Source organism: Vicia villosa, linkage group LG4 (assembly GCF_029867415.1).
Source record: "Vicia villosa cultivar HV-30 ecotype Madison, WI linkage group LG4, Vvil1.0, whole genome shotgun sequence".
Classification (NCBI taxonomy): domain Eukaryota; kingdom Viridiplantae; phylum Streptophyta; class Magnoliopsida; order Fabales; family Fabaceae; genus Vicia; species Vicia villosa.
The window spans coordinates 124,834,971-124,848,115 of record NC_081183.1 but is presented as its reverse complement, the minus strand read 5'-3'; positions in this window follow the sequence as shown (position 1 = coordinate 124,848,115).

The window sequence follows — 13,145 nt, the reverse complement described above, 5'->3', positions numbered from 1 at the left end:
TTTAATAAGCTTTGGGGCTGTAATGTACTCCCAATTGTGATGATCTTGCTTGTTGGAGTACCATAAGAAGCGGAACTCTTTGAAGATCCAACGTATTTGACCTTCTTTGATTTCTTCTGTTGATTATTAGAAGACATTGTTGTAAATCTTTGAATTGTAAAAAAGGGTTTTTCAGAAGAGAGAAGTTTCAAAAAATTTGAAGCTGGAAAAAGGTTGAAGATGAAGATTTGCGTAAAAAGGGAAGAAATAAAGATGGTAATTGGCTTTTATAGGGTTAATCCGTGAGGTGATGGAGTACACCTGGCAGGAGTAATGGGTCACGTGCCAGCAGTTGTAAAACTGCTGTTCATTTTCCTCGGGAATGGGAGGTTATGATTACAATAACTGCACGCACGTCTCGATGAGACGTTTTTGGGAAATCCAATCATGATTGATTGACAGTTATTAGACCTTTTAGGTCTATGAAAATATTTTAGTCGAAATCTAATAATTACAAAAAATGCCTATCTCTGCATGGATTCAAAATAAACATTTATTGGGGGCAATTTGTTAGCTGGAGATTTTGGCCAAAAGATCATAATCTTTGAAGTGTTGGATTATGAAGAAGAAATGGCTTTTGTGAAGCTATTTTGAATCTTTTTCTTGAAGGGGAAGATTCGTTTCTGTCGAAGGTTGCGATTGAAAAGATTTCACAAGTGCTCTTCGACAGCAGCGTTGGCGGAGTCGAAGCTTTGAGTGGGAAGATTTGAAATTTAAATGGAACAAGCTCTGCCTGACGAACGCGTGGAAGTATCTAAAGCGAAGTAGCGTTTGAAATATTGAACGTGGCAGTAATCTATGTAGAGACCGTTAGGGTCGAACTAGTATAAATAGAAGTCTAAATGTTTAGATTTGGGGTGTTCAAACAAATGTACAAAAATTCACAAAATTACTCAAAGTACCAGCGTTAGAGAAACGAGTATTTGTTGAACAAATGTATATGCAAGAACACCTTGTTTATTTCATTGGAAGTCAATTTATTGCCTTTATATAAACGCAAGTTATTTTACATTATTTTATTGTCATTTAGTTTCCAGTCAAATGTACATTTCGCCTATCATCTTTACTTTCGAAATTCCTTACTTTAACGTCATACTCTTTTACATTCCTAGGAAATTTATAGATTTTTGCCAAAGTCTTTATATTTGTTTATTTTCATTGTCGAACTTTAGATATTGCAAAGTCATTTTTCATCATATAGAAACTTAATATAAAAAACCAAAAATGAGTCGAATTATGAGAACCTTAGCATTCGAGACACGTGTCTTAGGATCAATCTAGTCGATCCTGTAAGTTACCAAAGATACATTATTTAGAAGACCAGCGGTTGTTTATTAGAAATCACTAGTAAACACATGGACTATTTTTACAGGTTTCTTGAAAAGTGAGAATATGAAATAATTCAAGAGGTCGTGGAATGGGTTTCCAACACTACGACCCGCAACGATGTTTTTCTTTGTTCTAAGGAAGAAGATACGCGATACTCTTTTGTGGTTATCTCTACAATGCTTTGAATCAGGGGGTATTCAAAATCTTCATAAATGATAATGGATGTAAGGAGGAGGGGACCCAAAGTTCACATTCTCTTGTTACAACAATAGAAAATTCAAGGCTTTCAATCATCATTCTCTCTAAAAACATTGCAAATTCTTCCTCCTGTCTTGATGAACTTGTCACCGTCCTTGAATTTGTGATGAACAACAACCAATTACTAGTTTGGCCTATTTTTTTTAAGTAGAACCAACAGACATAAGACATCAGAAAAACAGTTATAAAAAAGCCATGAGCCAACATGAAAATAAATATGGAAAGGACTCATAGAAGGTGAAAATGTGGCGATCAACTTTGTTTGAAGTGGCAAACTTTAAAGGATGGCACCTCAAACATGGGTACATAGTATATTTTTAATTAATTTTTTTTACTAGTTTTTATAATTATTAACTAATGATTATCTTTGCTAGTACTTAGTTGTTAACAATACATTAATATGCTCTTTTGCAGGTACGAATATGAGCTTATCGAAAAAATTATGGAAACCGCCATTAAAATTTGACTTGCTTGTAGTAACATTTGCCAAGTCTTTTCTCGGGTATATAGTTCCACTAATCAATTCAACAACTGCGTTGTTTTTGTAAGCAAAACACTACTTGAGAAATCGATACTATTACTAGTGTTTGTAATAATAATAATAATAATAATAATAATAATAATAATAAAATAGCGTGTTGTGTTGGACGTGTATCATGTACATGATTATAAGACTTTAACGCTTAATACTTCACTACTATAATTTTGATTTATAATAGCACTAATTTAATAGCATTTTTTCATCAAACGCTATTAAACATTTTAAACTCGAGACTTATAATAGCACTTTTTGATGAAACGCTGTTAAAAATTTTAAACTAAGACTTATAATAGCACTTATGTATCAGGCGCTATTATAAGTGAACCCTTATATTATCACTTTTTCTATAGACGCTATTACAGAATATTAATAAGATATAAAAAAATAGTATCATGTAGTGTCAAGGTAGTGTCAAAGTAATTTATAGCATTTGCTTTGCTTGTTTGGAAAACTAATAGTATCATGTACTTGAGGTTTGTTTGGATTAACCTATTTTAGCTTATTTATTAACTTGAGCACTCCTTATAACTTATATGAAAATATGATTTTATTTAAACCGGTGAAAGAAATAGCTTATGCATAACATAAGCCCTTATATGATAAGCTTTTATTTATGTTAAAAGCACTCAAATAAGATGCTTACTCAAACAAGGCTGTTGGAAATAAAGCCTTTGTGATGAGGAAAATTGTTTAGAATTATAGGAGACTTGAATAGAAATTTAAGAAGTATGAGAATTCTTTATGGAAGAGAAGACTTTGTATTTTTGCTTGATACAAATGTGTGAGATTACATCTCTATTTATAGTACTCTAAGGAGAAATCTAGACTCACTAATTCTAGAGAATTCTCCATCCTAGAAATTTAAAGAGTATTCTAGAGAATATTACAATATTAAGAAATATCAAGACTCTCCAAATAATACAAGAATTCTCTAGAAACTTTACCCAAAATTACTTAAGTCCAAAATTACTTAAGTCCAAAATAACAAAGCCCAAAACACAAATAATTAATCTAGGCCCAAATCAAGATTATATTTCAACATCCCCCCTTAAACTTGATTTGTGACTCCAAGCATACTCCTTAGCTTCACGAAAGTTTTCAACTTGAGTGGCTTGGTGAAAATGTCGGCAGCTTGATCTTGAGACATCACATACTTCAACTTCACCTCCTTTCTCTTAATGCATTCTCCTATGAAGTGGTAATGTGTGTCGATGTGCTTACTTCTTTCATGAAAGATTGGATTCTTTGCTAAAGCAAGTGCTGATTTATTGTCAACACATATTTCCGTAGGATCTTTTTGTGGAATCTTTAACTCTTTCAACAAGTTCCTTAGCCAAACTGCATGACAAACACATGATGTAAATGGTGTAAGCATGCTTTCCCCTTCTTCTCAAAGTGTGATGTGTTAATGAACAACTTGAGTGAGTCTTTTAATGCAACCATTTTATTGCAAAGGGACAAGCCAATTATTACAATGCTTGAGTGGATTAGGAATTATTTAATGGGGAGGTTTGCAACCCTTAGAGAAAAAGTAGATGGATACAATGGTCAAATAATGTCTAAACCATTAAAGAGATTAGATAGAAAGATTGGGAAGAATGCAAGTTGGACAACAACATATGCTGGTAGGTATTCATTTCATGTTACCCATGTATTCTTTACTGACAGATTTGTAGTTGACCTTGAGAAACACACATGTAGTTGTAACTTTTGGGAGCTAGTTGGGATACCATGTAGACATGCAGCGGCAGCCGTATATAGGAAGGTGGATGACCCAGTGAGTTATGTAAACAAGTGCTATCACAAGAGTACATATGAAGCATGCTATAATGAAGTTATCACCCCTTTGAATGGCCAAAACAATGGCCCAAAACATCTCAACCTGATATGTTTCCACCACTGTACAAACGTGGTGCAGGGAGGCCCAAAAAGCTACATAAGAGAGAAGCTGATGAGGTTAATCAGAACAAATGGCAGAGAACTAATACTAGTCATAGATGCAAAGTTTGTTTTGAACTAGGTCACAACAAAAGGACTTGCAAAAAAAAACAAGCAAATTGTTGCCATAGGTGTCCCAACAAATGTACCAATTGAAGAAGGTCCAGCAAACACTGTGCAAAATGAAGAAGTTCCAACTAATAATGTGACTACTGAAGATATACCTACACAGGCCTGTCAAATAGCCTAAGCAAGTGTGGGAGAAAAAAAAGGTATTCAAATTCACTTAACTGTATTATTTACTTAACTGAATCATTACTCATCCTGATTTGTTTTCTTGCAGCATAAGGTTAAGGGCAAAGCTTCAAAAAATGCCAAGTCTGGGACAAGTGGTACAACACAACCATCAAACTCTTCACCTGTTGATAAGTATTATGAATGGGATGCTGAAACACTAGAGGCCTTGCTGGATTGGGATGATATATTGGACATTAGGCCTCTGAGTATGGATGCTTCACCCATAAAGAAAAAAGATGCTCAACCAACAAAGGATAAATAACCACTTGCTACAACCAAGGATTCTGGACCATCTACTGCAACTACTGCTACCAAGGCCAAGGGTGGACCCATAATTTTCTTTGGCCCAGCTCCAAAAAAGCCAAATAACAAATCATTCAAACAACCTGCGGCTGCATCATCTGTTGGACAGGGTCCTCCTAAGCCACCTACAACATCTTCAACACAAGTGCAGCCCAAAGAAAAAAAAGTAAAAGTGATTTGGAACTGGCAAAAAGGCAAAGTGATAGGATCAGGAGCCTCAAGACAAAGGCTATTCCAGGGCCAGGGAAAAAACCAGATGACCCATTGGTGATCATTGAGGAGGATGAAGCAACAGAGGATTCAACAAGTGGTGTCCCCAAGATGAAGAAATGGGATGACATTTAGAAAGGCTTAACTCAGTGAACAAAGGATGCATGCCTCATGTTGTTTTTGTTGTTTTTGGAAACCTTTTTTTGTAATCAACTGCTTTGTTTGTTATGGTGCTGCTTGTTATGGTTATTTACCATCTTTTGAGACCTTTATTTTGTTTAACTCAAGTCAGCTTAATATGCTGCAACCATGTGCTAATTACAATGCCTTATTATGTTATGGAATACATTTGTTTATATATTTTATGTTGTAATCAAATTAGAGGTTACTAATTATACTAAGTCTTATTATGTTATGCCTTATTATGTTATGGAATACATTTGCTGCTGTAAGCAAATTATATAAGTCAATTTATAGGTCATTGAAGATGAATCAGTGGAACCTGTTAAGTTAGAGGTTACTCATATCTTACACAAATTGTAACATTGCCAGCAAGATTATAGGTCACTATGGAACCTGTCAAGTTGGAGGTCTTATAGTTCTTAAAACAACAACATGATTAGTAAACAATTATTAAACCCAATCCCCAACATTGCATTCAATTTCAGAAACTTAAAATTGTACATTACACATTACAGAAAACTTAAAATTGAACATTACACATTACACAGGTTTAGGAAAACTTAAAATTGCACATGAACAAATACATTTAACCATTAACACATGATCCTTAACATTTACATTTCATTAACAAATACAAATTAACCATGAACAAAATTGCTAAGCAAATTGTCTTCATCTTTCCATAAAATCCCTCTGACTTTTGTTGGATCTGCAATTCAACATTCTTCTTCATTGCTGACTCATATAACTTCTTCAAGGCTTCAACAGATTGCATCTCCCTTGTCTTAGTTGAATCATTTGTCTATTCTTCATTTAAACTCTCCATTATGTTATTCCTTGGTTCCATATCATCTTTCCATTCGAAAAGGTTGCACGTTTCATCGCTTTGCCAAAAGGGACATCTCCAGAAAAGTCTTCCTCGATTATGGCCATTCTTGCAGCGATACGATGTCATACAAACATTACAGACACACATTCTCCATCTACGATTCCTCACACTTGTTGAATGAACTGGTGAAATTGAATTGCCTCTATTTGAAGAAGACGCCATGGATTTCACGTGAAGCTGAAGAAGACGAAGAAAAAAGATGAAGAAGAATATTAGTTGGAACAATGAAGAAGGAAGAAGACGATAAATGGGTGAGAGTGGAGAGTGAGGCAATGAGAAGGGACAATTAGGGTTTTTTGTGTAATAATAATGGGGCTCCAACGTGTCAAATGAAAACATACAGCTGGCCAGCCACGCCACCCTCCGTTAGTGAGAATTAACGGGAGGGACAATATTACGTGACGTCTAATTTTGTAGGGAACATTTTCCTAAGAAATTTTTTACAAGGACTAAAAGTGCAGGGTCGCGTTTTTGTAGGGACCCCTGGCATAATTAACCCTATATTTATTATAGTAATAGATAAGTTTTATATTATGACTAAAAAGATTTATTTATTTACTCAAGCATATATCATTATAATAATATTTAAATTTTAAAAAATAATTGTTTATAATAATATTTAACTTTTAAAAAATAAAAATGAATCATCTTAAATGAAATAAATTTGTTGTTTTTGTTATAATATTGGAGTTGTAGAATATCTAATCATCATTTTGATAGTTAAAAATAAAAGAAAGATAAAGGTAATAATAAATAAATTGTTGACAAATGTAGAGCCTTGGTTAGATGAAAGAGTGCGATGTTGAGAATTAAGTGTGAGAAAGAAGTCTTACATTGGTTAGAAAATGGAATAATTAACATTTTATAAGTGAGAGAACCTAATTTATAGGTGGACATGTGGTGTGTCTCTCACAAAGTGTGTTCCAAGTGTTATGTGTTCCCTCCATTTAGCCTACGAGTAATGCCAAAATTAATGCCATTTACAAGTTATTGAAAGCTCAACATTCCAAACAAAAGCATCTTTCTTTAAATAGTGAATGGGGTGCTTAGAGTGACTAAGTATGCCTCCAATCAGTGATGCATTTCCAAACAAAAACATCTTTCTTTAAATAGTGAATGAAAGTGTTAAATGAGGTGTGTATAAGCCACCTAGTCTTCAAGTTTATTCCAGACGGGTTAAAGATGTATAAATAGTGAATGGAAGTTTTAGTGACTCATTCATTGTGTTTTCAAGTGTTAGTGAATTATTTTGACATTTGGAGAAAGGAAAGAGACCCTTATGTAACTGAATTACCATTCAATAGAAGAGCTGTTGATAAATTTATTTTAGACGGGGGGCTTGGAATTGTTTGATATAATATAGTGATAAAATTTAAAAAATTTCTCAACCCTCCACCCCATGGATCTCTTAAATATCACACGAAATTCTATTTTTGTCCCCAGTTTTTTTAGATGTACATCCAGAAACACCCCATATTTTGAAAAAGATTGATTCCTTACATAGATGCATCTATAGAAGTGTATAAAACATAGTGAAACTTGGTATTTTCTCAATTAATTGGGAAAATACCAATTTCCGTAGATACATCTACGGAACTGTTTACATTGATTTCTGGTAAACAACCGCTAGTCTTCCAAATTATTAATTTTTACTTTGGTAACTTGCATGATCGACTAGATTGATCCTAGGACATGTGTCCGAAAGTGTCTGTTTTAACAATTGTATTCATTTTCTGGCTTTTGTTTTACAAGAATACTAAAATCTATGGCTTATGAAAAAATGATGTAAAAGGTAATGTACTGGCGAAAATGTAAATGAAAACTTAAAGGGATTCGACTACAAATGTAAAGAACATTACTTGATAAAAGCATCTAAACAAAATATATGACTTGAAAACAAAATGTATTTAAATGACTAGTATCCATAAATGAAAGAATAATACTGAAACAACAAAGGTATTACACGTACATTCTCAGCGAAAACTCTTTCTCGGTATGCTTGGTACTTGAGTAAATTGTGAGTGATTTGTACAAAATGAACACCCTGAAATCTAACATTAAGATTCCTATTTATACTAATTTGACCCTAACGGCCTTTTTCTAACAAAATGCCACGTAGCCTCCACGTGTCCTTTCAACGAAAACAATCACTTCGAAATTCAAATCTTCCCGCTCGGTTGCTTTTGAACGAAACTTGATCCACGTGGCTCTACTAAAACATATACGCCTTTCGAAATGTTTTAGCAATCTCTTTGATGCCTGCTGAAACATTTCGAAGACTCCTTAAAAGCTTCAATTCTTTTTGAAGAAAAAACCTTTGCACTTCGAAGGGATCTAAAAACACCTCTTCACTTAATTTCTTTCCCTTTCGAATCAACGTCGAAATCTTCAACTAACAAATTGCCCCCAAAAAATGTCTATTTCAAATGAAGTGTAGAAATAGGAATTTTCTTGTCATTAAAGATTTCGGTGGTGCTAACCTTTAGTTTTCTGATACTTTAATGATGTCATAACATTTATGACCTTTCTTTCAAAATGTCTCATCAAAATATGCGCCATCACGTTTAATCATTACTCCTAGTAAATAAGAGTGAGGTTGTATAATGCACAACCGCTTGAATATCCACTTAGCGACTCATACGTTCCCCACTAAACTCAACACCTTCCGAAGAAGTTAAACCTCTATCCCTTTAAATAGTGATTCTTGCCACTCTAAAACACTTTTCCTTTTGCTCTCTTCAGAAAACCAGTTATCATTTCTTGCTCTCTAAAACAAAAACCCATTGCAAACTTCCTCATTTCCTCACATCATCTTCAATATCAATGGCTTCTACTACTCAAAAATCAAAGCAAACAAGCATTAAGGATGCTACTCAACCCATTCTGAGAATTCCCAAGCCGTTGCAAGTGGGAAACCTGGAGTATGTCCCAGAGCCACCGTACCTAAAAGAAAAACATAGAATCTATGCATCCCAGGTAATTATTCCCTTCGATCTTTATAGTGAAACTCATGTGTTTATGGGCCCGCTTCCTGGCCCTAATGCACATTTGTAATCTGAATTCTTTCCTATTTACCATATATCTTGGCCTTTAGTGAGTAGGAATCAGATAGATGACAAAGGCAAACCCATATTTGAAGGATAGAAAAACACTTAAAAAGGGGGGGTTTGAATAAGTGTGACTTTAAAAACTCTTAAGATAAAAACAATGAACACAATTATTTTTATCCTGGTTCCTTGTTAACGTAACTACTCCAGTCCACCCCCTTAGAGTGATTTACCTCAACTGAGGATTTAATACACTAATCATTCTTGATTACAATGGTTTTACACTTAGATACCCTCTAAGTCTTCTAGAGTATACTGATCACAACTTGATCACTCTAGGAAATCACCACTTAGAAACTTCTAAGTCTTCTAGAGTCTACTGATCTCACTGGTCACTCTAGGAACCTTTTACAATCAATGTAAAATAAATGTTTACAAGAGTATGAATTGCTTCTTAGTAAGTTATAACCACAACTGTGATATTTCTCTTAAGTTCTAAGTATAACACTCACTAAATATTACAAGAGTTTGTGAGCTTGAAGATGAAGTTCGTGAGTTTTGAATTCAGCAGCGTTTTAGTATTTTTGCAAGATTTGTATAATTGCTTCTAATCAGAACTTCATATTTATAGGCGTTTGAGAAGATGACCGTTGAATTGTATTTAATGCATTGCGTGAATAGTACAACTTTGCATTTAATGTTTTCACTGTTTTGTCAACTACCTCGAGCCATGCTTTTCCTACTTTTACTGACTTTGCCTTTTGTAGCTTCTAACGTTCCTTTTGTCAGTCAGAGATGAAACTTAATAGCCTGTCATCTAGTACTAGCTTCTAATCTCCGATTTATGAATACAACGTTTGAATAATCAGAGTCATTCAGCTTGGTGTAAAGCATCTTCTTGTCTTCAGACTTTGAAGTGCTTGAGCGTGATACCATAAGAACTTCAGTGCTTCTGCTTCTGATATCATGTTCTTCTGATGCTTCATAGACCATGTTCTGATTCTGCTTGACCATCTTCTGATGTCTTGAGAGAGCATGTTCTGATGTTGCAATCCTGAACCTTCTGAGTCAGTGCTTCTTAGCGCTGAATTGTGCATACTCTTTATATATTTCCTGAAATGGAAAATGCAAAGGATTAGAGTACCACATTATCTTATACAAAATTCATATACATTGTTATCATCAAAACAAGAATATTGATCAGAACAAATCTTGTTCTAACAATATTTATTGAAGCTGTAGGAAACCAAAGAGCACAAACTTCGTCTTCGACGGTAGTTTCGATTGCTCAAGAGAGCATTCGACTAGAATATATGACAAATAACCTCAAAGTTTTTAGATCTGTTCCTTTAGCTAAGGATCCTGAACCATATTATGCTTGGTTAGCCAAAGTAGAAATGAAGAAGTCCCAATTTTGGAAGGAGTTAGGGATCTATGATTTAATCCAACTTTTGAAAAGCGGTCTCGAGTATAACCAATATATGTTGGTAGCATCCTTATATTTCTGGGACGCAACTCATAATACTTTTCATTGCCCATGTGTAATGATTACCCCCACCCTCTTTGACATGGTTGCCATTACCGGGCTTCGACCAGTAGGAGAGGAGTTTGATCCCAATTTCATGGATACCAATACAATTAATTTTGGCGAAAGTAAAGCCACTTATACCCTTTTCACGGAGAAACATCACAACAAGGACAACGAAGATGTTTCAGACGAAGAACATATTGCCTTCTTTGCACTCTGGCTGTCAAGATGTGTATTCTTCTCGAGGTCGCTGCAGGTGGCGAAAAGGTACTTAGCCATGGTGAACCAACTCAATTATGGAAGAAAGTTGGATTTAGGCCAGATGATCCTGGGGTATCTTTATGAGTGCCTTGGCAAATCTGTGGACCTTTTGAGGGCTTATGAAGTAGGCACTTCGCTACTTTTTGCTGGATCTTTTTGGTTGTTGCAATTGTGGTTGAATGCCACTTTTGAGTCCTCTCTACCCAAGAAAGGTATTGTGGATGAAGATGACGAAACTATCAAAGGGAGAGTGGTCGAAGGAACCATATTAGCTTACTTGACACCCCAAGATGAAGGTGGAAAGCTTCTTGAGGCCTTTCGAGCCTATATGATGATGTTCGTGAAACGCTATCAGTTTAATATTTCAATGGCTCCATTTGCTGAAAGGAAAGTAGGTCCAGATTTGTTCGTTCGAGACCTCACTGGTCTTCCATCAGATCAACAGATTGAAGCAACAAACATTTGGGAGGCTTTTTTGACTCTGAAGATGCTATCCCACAGGCTGAGATCATCCAAAAATAATTGTGGTCTTCTTAGTTACCAACCCAACTTGGTTTTGAGACAATTTAGCTTAGCTCAGATCAAGCCCAGAACCATGTACGAAAAGAAAAACCATATGTGCCTCCACTCCATGTTCTCCACTAAAGAGAGTTTTGAGTCGAAGACTGCAACATATATTGGAGTTACTTCGTTCACACCTATCTCTTTTAGACCCTTTTACTATTATACAATGGAATTTCCTGCCTGGTGGTCCAATTATTACAACAAGGATATTTTTGATGTTTATACTATCTCAAAGGAATTAACCACTATTTTGGCCTCTACGCAGGAGTGTTTCAATAAAGGTACTTCAACACACATCAAATAAATTCAAGCGTTCCAGAAATTCTTCGAAACTGTCTTTAGACCCAATGATCTTAGTCGAACCATTAGTGAGGCAGTTTGTAATTTACACGAAAAAATTTCTAAAAAATTGGGGAATTTGAAATTGCCATCACACGTTCGTCCTGAACAACGTTATGAAGTGGCTTTCAATATGTATCCTCCAAAGTTCCCTCGATTGCCCAATGAGGACTTTGGTGTGGCTTTTAGTCCTCCTTTTCCAGTCTAGTTTGTTTGTGGGAACGTTACAAAAATCCTTTGCCAAGAATCCAAAAAATGCGTCGAACGAGTGGTTCTGACTAAGCATACCCTGGACAGTTTCGAATGGCATCTTCACATTGGCATCAGACACGTTCGTGTTCTAACTCCGATTCCTGAAGGTGTGGAACATGAGAATATTTCGATCTTCCTTATTGTTTCTCTTCTAAGGCTCATTATATTGACTTATTTATTTTCTCTTGTTTGATTGCAGCTCCTAGTCGAAGGCAGAACATTAAGGATCCAGCTGCTGCGCGAAAGCCTCCAGCACCTTCTAAAGACAAGAAAATTGGCGAAGATACCAGCAATGCCAGCAAAAAACCTATGGTAATTACTTGGCTTTTGATCTTTTCATCTTAATTTGTTGTTGTGATCCTTCTAACACTCTTCATTACAGGATGCTCGAAAACCTCCTTCGACTCCCAAAAGAAAAGCTACCTCATAAAGTATCAGGATTGATTCCGATGCTGAAGAATACTTCCCTCCCCACACCAAGTTATTAATCAGGAAGAAGCAGGAAACCTCAGCCTCCCTGGTTCAAGAAAAAATGTCTGGGACTTCAAAGCTCGAAGTCTCAGCTAAGCAAAAGACCTCGGAAGGACTTACTCCGAAGACTACTAGGGCTGCAGTTGTTGGCGAAAGCCATAACTCGAGTCCAGACAATATTTCCCCCAAGGTAAGCTACAAATCCTTATTCGCATAAGTTCTTTATTTGCTTAATACTTAGAATGATTTATATCGTGACACTTGTGTAGGATGATGTTGTGGGAACTGCTACTTCGACTCTGAAAGCTGACGCTCTTACAAGTAATGATTTTTGTTTTAATCCCACTGTTTCCAATAAAGGATCTCTCGAAGGATCCAATAATGAGCCTAGCGACTTCTTTTTTTCCGTACCTCCTCAAGGACCAGTGTTTCCAACTAACCCTACTTTGCAACCTTTGGCTTCTTCAGATACTGAAAATGATGATGCCTTGAAGAATCCCCAACAACCTGAGTGTGTTCAAATAATCCTTCCAAATGATTCATCTCCTGAGATTCCACCCCAAAATCAAGATGTCAAAATGGAACATGAACACCATTTGTCGAATATCGATGAAGGCAATGAGCAATCGAGAGAAGACGATGATGATGATGCCCGGTCCAAAGAAGATGAAAGAGCTGACATGGTGGTCAAAGATG